Raw genomic sequence first — 12535 nt, forward strand, 5'->3', positions numbered from 1 at the left:
GAGGAGTCCAAAGGGCCACCAGCTATGTGACCCTCCTTCCCCTCCCAGGGAAGCACCAGGACAACCTCCTTCACCCGAGGCCTTTCCTCCACAACCTTTCCTCTGCCACTGTCCCAACCTGCCTCTTTCCCTAACCAAGGTGGCCCAGAGGGCCAGCACCGGGAGCAGGAGTCTGCCTCATACCCTGCACTCACCAGCAATGGTGGGGGAAGTGGAGCAATGTGGCCCTAGCTGTTTGCTCCCCCTACCAGGTCACTCCACTCATACTGGGGAGTGCAGGGTGGTTTGCCTCCTTCCCCCAGCAGCGCAGCTGGGAGAACAAGGCAGCTGGGGCCACCCTCCCTTGCTTTCCCAGCCGCTACAACCAGTAAGTGTGGGGAGGCTCACAGACCCTTGCTGCCAGCCCTCTGGCCCCACTAGCCTGCCCATAGCATTTGGGGGGCATATGGCCTGCATGTCCCCTTAGACATCGCACCTGCAGCTAGGATGTGGGAGACTCCCCAGTTCAAGTGCTCCCTGCACCTAAAGGGGAGAAGACATTTGAACAAGAATCTGCTGCCTCTGAGGCAAACACACTAACCACTGGGCTATGGGGAACTCTGTTTCTTCTGTTGGTGATATTGTACTCTGGATGAATAATTTATTATTTGGGCTAAAGAGAGAGAGAGAGAGAGAGAACGCAAGTGTTAGTGATTCTGTAGCATGATGGTCAAAGCCGTCACACAGTGTGTGGGAGCCCCAACATCCCGCTTCAGATGTTTCTCCAGCTTCAACAGAAGAAATTGAAGGAGACGCACAACAGAATATCCCATAGTTCAGTGATTAGCACACACATCTGAGAGGTAGCAAACTTCAGTTAAAATCCCTTATCTCTGTCAGGAGGAGGTGGGACTTAATCTAGGGGTTCCCACATCCCAGGTGAGTACCCTGATCACAGAAATAAAAGTTAAGAGAAATTTTCCACCTCACTTTGGTGAGGGTACTGCAGATGCAACCAGTTTTTCACTGCCTCCTGGGACAGTTGAGGCTTTATTATAGGAGAGTTTTCTGCCTCGCATAGCTGGAGTGTGTCACTGACACCAGGAACCGAAAGAAGGCTGGATAGTGGAGCTGCTTGAATGCCCTGTAATAGGCCTGAACATTGAAGAACTCCATGATTGCTGACTTGCCACACTGCTATCTCCTCTTTAATCAGTAAATCTGTATTAAAAACAATTTTCTGACAAGAACTGTTTTCATGCTCTAGGAAAGCAGGCTATGTATTATACATTTCTAATCTTCTCCCACTAAACACTCAAGTTTAGTCTTTTCATTCTAATAAATGGTTGTCACACTCTAATGCTTGGAAGAATAATAGTCTTGGGTCCCCTAACAATCACATATTTCCCAGCTAACAAGAGAATCTGAAATGTCGAAGGGAGTACCATCAAATCTGTGAATCATGTATAGAGTCACCATGGCGGGGGGATCGAAGGAAATCATTCTGGGTCTCTATTACTTCATCATGGTGTAGCAGATGGATTTTTTCAGGTGGGACCACAAGAGCTATATCTCCACTTTCCCTCCAACATAAACCTAAGCAAGCTGCATAAAATCTCTTTAAAATGTGTAGGAAGAAATAAGCCTTCCAAATTTCATGTTGAGTTTCAAGCTTCCATAAGTCAGTTTTAATTTTTGTTGTTTTTACAGTCTTGGAACATCTATCCAGAATAATTATCCATCTCCAGAATATTCTCTTTCCACTTATTCATAAACCTGAGGCTGACTATAGCAATTGCATTGCCCTTTCCTTATAGATTCTATCCAAAGCATGCTTTATTGATTCTATACTAAATAAAATGTCGTCTATTAGATGGTGTAAATCTTATAACCAGTGAGCATATTGAACCATAAAGAGTAAATCTTTGATGGGAGAGGGAGTACAACTTTTTTTTTTTTTTTGTAATATAGAAGCATTTTGGAAGTCAGTTACAAATGGGATCAGTCATGGGACAACTCAGTGAGGAATACTCCTCATCCAGTCAGGAGATAACTAGATGAATATCCCTAATTTTGGTTTGTCTGGTTTTGGTTTGGGAAGGGGTGGAAATTAAACTATATATGAAATGTTCCTGATACAACTTATCAAGCAATAGCCCAACCCAGCTTACACTGTACTCGGTGCTAAAAACTTCAATCGACTTCCATAGGAGAGGATCAGGCCCTAAAGAAATAAAGTTTATGTCAATGGCTGTTTTGAATCAAGACAAGGATCTAAACCTTCCAGACCTACACTAAGGCTGTGTCTAGACTACATGCCTCTGTCGTCAGAGGCATGTAGATTAGACACATAGGCAAAGGCAAATGAAGCCGCGATTTAAATGATCGCGGCTTCATTTAAATTTACATGGCTGCCGCGCTGAGCCGACAAAGAGCTGATCAGCTGTTTGTCCGCTCAGCGCACTAGTCTGGACGCTCCCCTGCCGACATCAAAGCCCTTTGTCGGCAGCCCCGGTAAACCTCATCCCACGAGGAATAACGGGGCTGCCGACAAAGGACTTTGATGTCGGCAGGGGAGCGTCCAGACTAGCGTGCTGAGCGGACAAACAGCTGATCAGCTGTTTGTCGGCTCAGCGCAGCAGCCATGTAAATTTAAATGAAGCCGCGATCATTTAAATCGCGGCTTCATTTGCCTTTGCCTATGTGTCTAATCTACATGCCTCTGACGACAGAGGCATGTAGTCTAGACACAGCCTAAGGGTCTGATCCTGACTGAGTGATCTCAACTCTCATTTACTTTACAGCTTACTCCAACTTTAGTGGGGAAAAAATCAGTTCAGTCTGAGTCTTCATTTATTTTTCATAAATGCTCTCTATCAAGGAATCTGTTTTCTTCAGTCAGGTTACAAGCTAAACTAGAGCAAGAGATTGTATAGACAAATGCAGTCTCTTGCTTCTTATTGCTTAACCTTATCAACGAAAGGGGAAAAGAAGCAGTGACAGGAAAAAAATACATCTTTTAAAACGTGGAAGTCAAATCCTAGTGAGGAAAATAGAAAGGAGTGTAAACTTTGTCAAATTAAATGTAAAAACATAGTAAGAAAAGCCAAAAAGGAGTTTGAAGAACAGCTAGCTAAAAACTCAAAAAGTAATAGCAAAATGTTTTTTAAGTACATCAGAAGCAGGAAGCCAGCTAAACAACCAGTGGGGCCTTTGGACAATTGAGATGCTAAAGGAGCCCTCAAAGATAAAGTCATTGCAGAGAAGATAAATGAATTCTTTGCTTCAGTATTCACAGCTGAGGATATTGGGGAGATTTCCCAACCTGAGCCATTCTTTTTAACTGACAAATCAGAGAAATTGTCCCAGATTGAGGTGTCATTAGAGGAGGTTTTGGAAGTTGTGAACTGACATTTGCAGGTTAGACTGCAAGATGCTCGTTCTTATTCTTAGTGAAGTCAAAGTGGATTGAGTGATGTATTTTATTGAATCAACTTGTGCTGCTGAGACAAGTCTACACAGAGTGACTGTATCCCCTCCACTCTGATGATCAACACCTTCCACCACGAACACGCCCTTCAAGATCATTCATCCCATGCTTATTACATGTGGTGTATTTCATCCAGTTCACTACATGCCACAAAATAATCTGAGAGAAACCAGATACGCAATGTGCTCTTGAATGAACTCACCCTAAAAAACTATAAACCTATCCTCTCTGGTTGAACGTTTTTCACGAAGTGATCATGCTATATTTCACCTATCAGTTCTCATCCTCAAAGGAAATCTATACAGCACCTGAGATCTTAAATGTTTAATTTTGGTAGACATGAAAAATCATAGACTGAACAGAGACTGGATTTATGGTTTATTATAATGAGTAACTTACCCAGTCTCAGCTTTTTTTTCCTCCCTCTTTCCCTCCCCCATGACTAGAGAGGTGTTATATGGGTGCTTCATCTTAGATGGGTTCTTGAAATGTGTGTTAAATACCTATGATGGACAATCCCCTTTATACTTAGCTGTGACATGCTGATTTAAGGCAATCCTATACTTAAAGCACCGTATCTGCACAACTGTATGGATGCAGCTGCACTGCTGAAGCTCTTTAATGAAGACACTCTAAACCAGTGGTCTCCAACCTTTTTACACTCAAGAACACTTTTTAAATCTCAGAACAGGCAAAGATCTACCACCCCACTCCTTCCTTGAAGCCCCACCCTCTCTATTCTCTTCCTGTCCATCACTTGCTATCCCCAGCCCTTACTTACACACTCTGATAAACAGTTTATTTTTAAATTATGCAATGTACAAAATTAAAATCACGTGTTTATAGTTATGAAATAAATGGTCTGTTTTTTATTCCTGCTATTTAAATCTAAAATGAAGCTTTTATAATTATACATTTTGTGGGGACAGAGTTCTGCGGTGCGGGGCAGGGAAGAGGGAACAGGGTGCTGGGAGGGCAGAGGACAGGGTTCTGCAGCAGGGGACCGTGCCAGTGGGGACAGGTTTCTGCAGCTGGGGACAGGGTGTCAGTGGGGACAGGAATAGGGACAGAGTTCTGTAGCTGGGAACAGGGGAGTGGGGACAGCGTTCAGGGAGTGGGGCAGGGAGCAGGGACAGTGTTCTGTAGCTGGGGACAGGGGAGTGAGGACAGAGTTCTGTGGCTGGGGAGTGGGGTTTGGGGAGTGGGGAGTGGGATGCCAGTGGAGGCAGAGTCTCCTGCATCTCCTTCCCAGGATTCCCCCCACCACCACCACCAGAGGGAAACCAGTGCGTGCCTGCCCCATGGCTGACACCCCCCCTCCCCGGCACAGGGAAGCCTCGTGCATGTGCCTGCCCAGGGGGCCAACCCCCCCGGTGCAGGGAAACTCCGCGCGTGCCTCCCCCGGGGCTGAGTCACCCCTCCTGTGTGGTGCAGGGAGCCAATGCTCCCTCCTGCAGTACACCCGGCAGAGCAGCTAGCGCTACTTTGGGAATCGCCAGAAGTAGCGCTAAGCTGCGGGACTTCTGTCCATTCACGGGAAGCCGACACTACCTCCATTTTTCACTTGAGGTAGGTAGTGGGGCTTCTCGGGGGTGGGAGGGAAATGGGGATGGGGCAGACAGGACGCCTCGCGATCGACTGGTTGAGGCCTCACGATCAACCCGTTGATCGCGATCGACCACGTGTTGGTGACCACGGCTCTAAACCCACGAGAGAGAGATCTCATGCCACTGTAGTTAATCCACCTCCAGAAGAGAAGGTAGCTATGTAGTTGGGAGAAGAGAAGTAGTGATACCAATATAGGTCTATACTCTATAGTGTAGGCCAGAACTAAGTTTCTCAGCTCTGAAGAAGATCTCTTTGTAAGCCTGAAATCATGTCTGTCTTGCCAACCAGAAGTTGGTCCAGTGAAAGACATTACCGCACCCACATTGTCTTTCTAATATCCTGGGACCAACAAACTACAATGCCACTGAATATTATTAGCAAATGAATATGTGAAGTGAGATTTGCTGTAATAGAAGGAAAGCTCCATTAGCTGCTCTGACTCCTAAAAGCAGAAGTGAAGTGGTCACTTCTTCAAGTGGTCCCCGTGGGTGCTCCACTGTAGGTGTTGGGTCCCGTCCTGGTGCCGCAATCCGGAGATTTTGAGTAGCCATAGTCAGCTGGATCGCACATGTGCGGTGCAGTCTCGTGCCATTCGCACGTCTTGTCTCATGCGTGATCCAGCCCCCACCAGTTCCTCTCAGCTCTGCGTTCTCCTCGTCAGAACCTAGAACAGTTATAAATAGTTAGTTAAATAGTAGTATTAGTTAGAGTTAGTTAATTGTTGGTCGTAGTCATTCTCCTTGTTCTAGTTAAAAAAACAAAAACAAAAAACCCACAGTTTTTCTCTCAGACTGTGTATAATTATGGTTTAAACCCCTTCCCCAAAGGGGAAGAAAGCCAAAGACAACAGTAATTTGAACATGCCTGGCTCCCCCAGTTTCAAGAAATGTAATCACTGCTGAGACGCGATGTCGACCTCCAACGGCCATTCTTCATGCATCAGGTGCCTTGGCGAGGGCCATGTACTGCAGAAATGCTCCCATTGCACTAAACTCATGGCCAGAGTGTGGCGCGACAGGGAGATGCACCTCTGAATGATATTATTCGATAAGCCTCTTCACCCTGCGCAAGCCGAGTCACTACCTCCTTCAGACGTGGCATCTCCTCAGAAGCGGAGGGCGTCCTCTCTAGGGACAGCCCCCGCAAGAAAGAAAAGGGTGTCACCAGCGCGATCATTACTGCCGGCCCCAGTAGCAGAATGAGCACAGGGAGCAAACCAGGCACCTCCGGTACTGCCTTCCTATAGGCCAAATTCAAGCCACAAAAAATCGGCGGTTATAGCACCGTTGGCATCAGGTGCTATATCGGTCCCAAGCGACTCACTAACACCCACACCAGCACACCCAGCACCGAAGCTGACCTCGCCAGCACCGGAGCAGTCCACACCGCCGACTGCGGCCCTGAAGCAGTCCGCATCGGTGCCTACCTCTACATCTGCGCCATTGGCACTGCAGTCCAGACCATTAGTGCCACAGTTTGAACTGGCACCGGTAACAACCGATGAACCCATTCGTCCAAACAACGTGCCAGAAAAATCAGACAAGTGTAGAAGTGTGACACCTATGTCACCATCTCTAAGGTTCTCCTGTTGGTGCCGAGAGCACCGGAGCTCCATCACTACCATCGGCACCGAGAGCATTATATATATGATAGGTGAGCTAGGTTGCCAGTGCCTCATAGATTATGACCTTACCTGGAGTATCAATATCACTCCAGGCACATGTCCGTGTCACCTCCCCTTTCCTGCAGGAGCTCAGTGTATTATTCTCATTTACCTGAGCATGGTAGGCATTACAGTACCTCTTACAGTCCTCTCCTGGCAGATACCATTACTACCATAGGGATCACACGGCTCATTATCGCCGCTCCAGGAGGGCCCCCCCTTGCTATTGCTGATCTGCTAGTTGAGCATCACTTTTGCGATTTGTCATGCCTCAATAAACAGAGTCTCCTCCACCTCCTACTTATCCTCCTCAGGTGCAACAGTCACCACACCCTGAGGAGACTCAGTTGTCAGACGTGGAAGAACAGCACCCCAGTAATTCACCAGAACAATGGTCATCCTCCTCACCCGATGAAGCAGTAAGACCAGGGGCCATTTCCCCACCAGATGATGTCAAGCAGTTTCAGGAACTCTTTAAAAGGGTGGTGTCCTCTCCTGCACTTCACCCAGATGAACCTCTTGAGAAGAGACATCATCTCCTGAAGAACTTGCAGCCCACGCAAAAATCCAAAGTGGGGCTTCCAACCGATGAGGCCATCACGGAAGTAGCAGAGGAGATTTGGCAAACTCTCACGTGCATACCTCCGACAAACAAAAGAATGGACAAAAAGTACTTCGTCCCCTCAAAGGGCTTGGACTTCCTTTTCAACCATCCTCAGCCAAATTTGTTGGTGGTAGATGCTGTACAGCAAAGGGCGAAGGCTCCCCAGTATAGAACAACAGCGTCGGGTAAGGACAATAAGAGACTTGACCTCTTTGGTAGGAAGGTCTATTCCTCAGCCACCCTATTGTTACAAACTGCAAATTATGCAGCATTGTTGTTTAATCATGATTTTGACAACTATTCAAAACTGACCACGCTTATGGACCACCTTCCCAAGGCAGAGAAACCAGTTCTGAAGGCAATAGTGCAAGAAGGCTATGCATCGTCCAGAACAGGACTGCAGATTGCCCTAGATGTAGCGGACACATCTACCCGAGCAGTGGCTACTGCCATAGCTATGAGAAGGTCGTCCTGGCTTTGCTCTGCGTGAGTCCCCAAAGAATTACATATTAAATTGGAGGACCTCCCATTCGACAAAGTAAAACTATTTGCAGAAAAGACAGATGACTTTCTTCATTCGGGCAAAGACACATGAACCACCCTGAGAACTCTAGGGATATATACCCCTCCATACCGTAGGAGGCACTATCAACTATTCCATAGGCGATATGATGTTCACTATAGGCAGCAGCATCAACAGCGAACATTTGACCAATTGCGACCTAGATAGCACCCAAAAAGAAGGTGACCTCAAAACAACCATACCCCCACCACACCTGCAAACAAGCAACAGGTTTGACTTCCTTGTCGAGAGCCCTGAACCACACTCCATGATCACCAGGAAAGATCAAGAACCACTCATGCTTCACCATCATCTCAGACCATTTTATCGCCAGTGGGCCGCCATTACTTCTGACTTCTGGGTCTTGGAAATGGTCTCCTCCGGATTTGGCATCCCATTTACATCCATACCCCCCACAACTCCACCCATTCTGTCTCTTTTCAGGGACTCCTCTCACGAGGCTTTGCTCAAACAACAGGTTCAGCGCTTTCTAGACATCGGAGCAGTAGAGAGGATGTTGGACTACTTTCAGGGAAGAGGGTTTTATTCCCATTATTTTCTTATGGAAAAGAAAACTGGGGGATGGAGACCTATTCTCGACCTACAGAAGTTAAATTGGTACTTAAAGAAGCAGCATTTCAAAATGGTGACCCTTGCATCCATAATTCCTGCTCTAGACAATGGAGATTGGTTTGCAGCTCTCGACCTCCAAGACGCCTATTTCCATATCACCATCCACCCGGCTCACAGGCATTTTCTCTGCTTTACAATAGGAAAGGAGCATTTTCAATATCGGGTCCTTCTGTTCGGACTATCAGCAGCACCCAGAGTTTTTTCAAAAACTCTTGCAGTAGTAGCGGTGCACTTACGAAGGGAGGGAGTCCTCATTTTCCCGTACTTGGATGACTGCCTTATAAACAGCCATTCCCTTACAGAAACACAACACATGACAATGACTGCAAGAAACAATTTTGCCACGTTAGTCTTAATGATAAACAAAAGTCCACAAATATCCCCTCACAAACCCTAGACTTCATAGGTGCGCACATTGATTCAGTGACAGCACAAGCCTATTTGCCAGTTCAGAGGTTCCAAGCAATTCAGGAGCTCATTAACATACTAGACACCAGTCCCACAGTTACAGTTCTCACTTGCCTCCAGCTAATGGGATATATGGCATCTATGACTTATGTCATCTGTCATGCCAGATTACATCTTCTCTGCCTGCCACACTGTCTGGCTTCAGTGTGTGTCCCCGTGAAACATCTGGTCACCAGGCTGATTTCTCCTTCTCTCAAGGTGCGTGCCTCCCTACGATGGTGGACCAGTCCCAGAAACCTCTTAGCCATTTTGCCAGTTTTCCTCTGCCATGCATATAACAATGGATGCATCTCTGATAGGCTGGGGAGTCCATATGGGCACCATGCAAATACGAGGCAGGTGGTCGGGAGTAGAGTTATCCTTCTACATAAATTTGTTAGAACTCATAGTGATTTTCAACTCCTGAAGACATTTCCAGAGACATATTCAAGGTAAGACTATAGGTATACTTACCGACAACATTGCCAACATGTATTATGTCAGTCACCAGGGCGGAGCATGCTCTCTGTCCCTTTGCACAGAGGCGGTCCAGTTGTGAAATTGGTGTATTCAGAACGACATCTCCTTAGTAGCATCATACTAACCTGGCACGAACAACCTCACGGCAGGCTCTCTGAGCAGGTATTTTGCACCCGACAATGAATGGGAGATTTGCACGGCCGTCCAACACTGTCTATTCCGCCACTGGGGCTTTCCCCGGATAGATCTTTTCGCGACACACCAGAATGCGAAGTGCGACCACTACTGTTCCAGAGTGGGTATAGGACAGGGGGCTCTGGGGAATGCCTTCCTCCTACACTGGGGAGGCCTGCTTCTGTACGCTTCCCCCCTCCCCAATCGTCCTCATACCCCAGGTCTTGACAAAAATCATGTCGGACAAAGCCATTCTTATAGCTCTTGCCTGGGCAAGGCAGTCATGGTTCCCATTCCGCCACAGGATGTTTCTGAGGTTGCCATATGTCCTGCCCAACTTGCTGGACTTGTTAACACAGGATCACAGGCATCTTCCCCACCCGCAGCCACACACTCTGCACTTAACTGCCCAGTTCCTAATTGGTTCAACCAAGCAGAGCAGGCATGCTCAGACCAAGTAAAGGATGTTCTCCTACATAGCAGGAGAGACACTACTCACAAGACCTACCTGTTTAAGTGGCGCAGGTTCACATCATGGTGCTCTTCTAATGGAGTTATTCCCGAAATGTCGTCTGTTCGGTGCATACTTGACTACATTTTACACCTCAGCCGTGCCAGTCTTTCTGTTTCATCCGACAAGGTGCAGCACGTAGAGCTTTCCATCACTCAGTAGAGGGTACGTCAGTGTCTACGCATCCAGTGACAAAAAGATTTATCCAGGGCCTTACGAACTTGAATCCACCACGTAGACCTCCACCTACAACGTGGAGCTTAGACTTAGTACTCAATACCCTTACCCAGTCTCCCTTTGAGCTATTGGCCACTATGCCTCTTAAGTTACTGACGGTTAAAGTGGCTTTTCTCCTGGCTGTAACTTCAGCCTGCAGAGTAGGTGAGCTAGCGGTAATGATGTCAGCACCACCTTACACTACTTGTACCAAAGAGCAGGTGATACTTAGGCTTCACCCAGCCTTTATTCCTAAAGTATGCTCAACATTCCACTTTAATGAACCAATTATACTCTCTTCATTCTACCCAGCTCCCCATGCTTCATCCCGGGAAGCCAGAATGCATATGTTGGACGTTCGGCATGCACTCGCCTTTTACATTAGATAGGACCAAAGACTGGAGAAAAACAAACCATTTGTTGGTCTCTATAGCAGACCACACTAAAGATGAGCCGCTTTCCTCCCATCGTGTTGCCAAACTGATAACCACCTGTATTACCTGTATATGTGTTAGTCCATCTGTAAAAAGCTTCTGCCAGTGCAACTTAAGGCACATTCCACAAGAGCTGTAGCAACAACCACAGCGTTTCTTAGGGGAGTCCTACACCAAGACATACATCGTGTGGCCACATGGTTGACCAATGCCACTTCCATGAAACATTACACAATTTTGCACGAGCTAACTGTGGACTCCTCAGTGACTGCAGTGGTACTTTCAGCTCCAAATGAACCTTGATTACAGAGCACGTACTTGAATCTGGATGACCACTACTCTGCAGTCACCTACAGTGGAGCACCCGCGGGGACCACTCGAAGAAGTAGTAGTTACTGTCCTTGGTGCAGTAATGATGGTTCTTTGAGATGTGTCCCCATGGGTGCTTCACTACCTGCCCTCCTCCCCACTCCATAATCTGCTCTCTTAGTTCTCTTTCAGATCGAGCGGCTGAGAGGAACTGGTGGGGTCCGGATCATGCATGAGACAAAATGCGCAAATGGCGCAAGACTGCACTGCGCACACACGATCCAGCTGACTACGACTACTCAATCTCCAGACTGCAGCACCAGGATGGGACCCGACATCTACAGTGGAGTACCCATGGGAACACATCTTGACGAACCATCGTTACTGCACCAAGGTGAGTAACTTTTTCTTTTGTCTCTTCTCAACTTCCATGGCTATTTCATATCAGCTTGGTTGACATGGGGAAAAGGCTGTGTGTGGTACCTGCCAACATTTTGCCAGGCAAAAATGTTGTGTGGGAGGGAAGTACAAGCTCGTCTTCATTATTTTGCTTTTCGTGCTGCTTCTGTTGAAAATAGGAGTACTGAGAAAAAAGGAAAAGCTAAGAAGAGGCCAGGGCAGAAGAGGACTTCTTTCTATTTCTTTCCCCAGTTCCTCCTCTTTGGTCTTCATTATAATCTGGGTTGTTCTTTCTTGCCATACCCAGATTTAAAAGTCTTTGCTGGTTTTAAAATTGTCTTACTGCAATTGAGTCTACTATTTCTGGTACACTGGTGCCTCATGTTCTGCTGAACTGGCTCTTTGGAAAACTGCTTCTCCGGGCAATGATTGACAAAGTGCTGCTTTCAAGCACGCTGCTGCAGCACAGTAGAGATCCTGAAGGCTTGTTCTAAACCATTAAAAAGGGCAGGCCATGCCTGCTGGGTCTAAACATGCACAGGTACCACAACAGTAAACCTTCTTAGCCTCTCTTAATGCAGAGGCTTATCCATGGTGCGGGATGGGAGTCAAAGTCACCAAGAAAGAGGTTGCTTCAATAATGAAACCCTGATTACATAAATACAACATAAAGATCTGCTGATTCCACATGGAAAACTCTCTGAAACAAATCTATTTAGAAAATGCTTACAGCATACAGTTTGTCTTCCTTTTTACATTAGTTACTATCTAAGCCTAGTCCAGACTGGTAGTTTTTGCTCTGGGGCAGCTGCCTCAATGCCAAACTCTAGCTGCAAGAAGTGACTTGTACCAGTGCAATGTAACTTGGCCTGTCACTGAGGTAAGCTGCACTGGTACAATCACTTGTTACGCTAGTGCAGCGCTTCTATGCGAGGGACTAGCAAGGGTGTTGCTAAACCAGTTCCAGGTCTGATAATGGGGTGCAGCAAAGGGAGCAATTGCCCAGGGATCCAGCTGATTTAAGTG

At 46.9% G+C, this 12535-nt stretch overlaps 1 long non-coding RNA gene across 1 annotated transcript in view; it reads left to right on the plus strand.

Moving 5' to 3' along the window:
* LOC142827637 (uncharacterized) overlaps positions 1-12535 on the plus strand; it is a 28750-nt gene that overhangs the window by 4375 nt on the left and 11840 nt on the right. The window contains exon 2 of the long non-coding RNA XR_012902336.2: positions 11292-11504. This is a non-coding gene — a long non-coding RNA (uncharacterized LOC142827637). The remainder of the gene's footprint in view (positions 1-11291; positions 11505-12535) is intronic.

The sequence above is a fragment of the Pelodiscus sinensis genome, chromosome 3 (assembly GCF_052426305.1).
Source record: "Pelodiscus sinensis isolate ZL-2025 chromosome 3, ASM5242630v1, whole genome shotgun sequence".
Classification (NCBI taxonomy): domain Eukaryota; kingdom Metazoa; phylum Chordata; order Testudines; family Trionychidae; genus Pelodiscus; species Pelodiscus sinensis.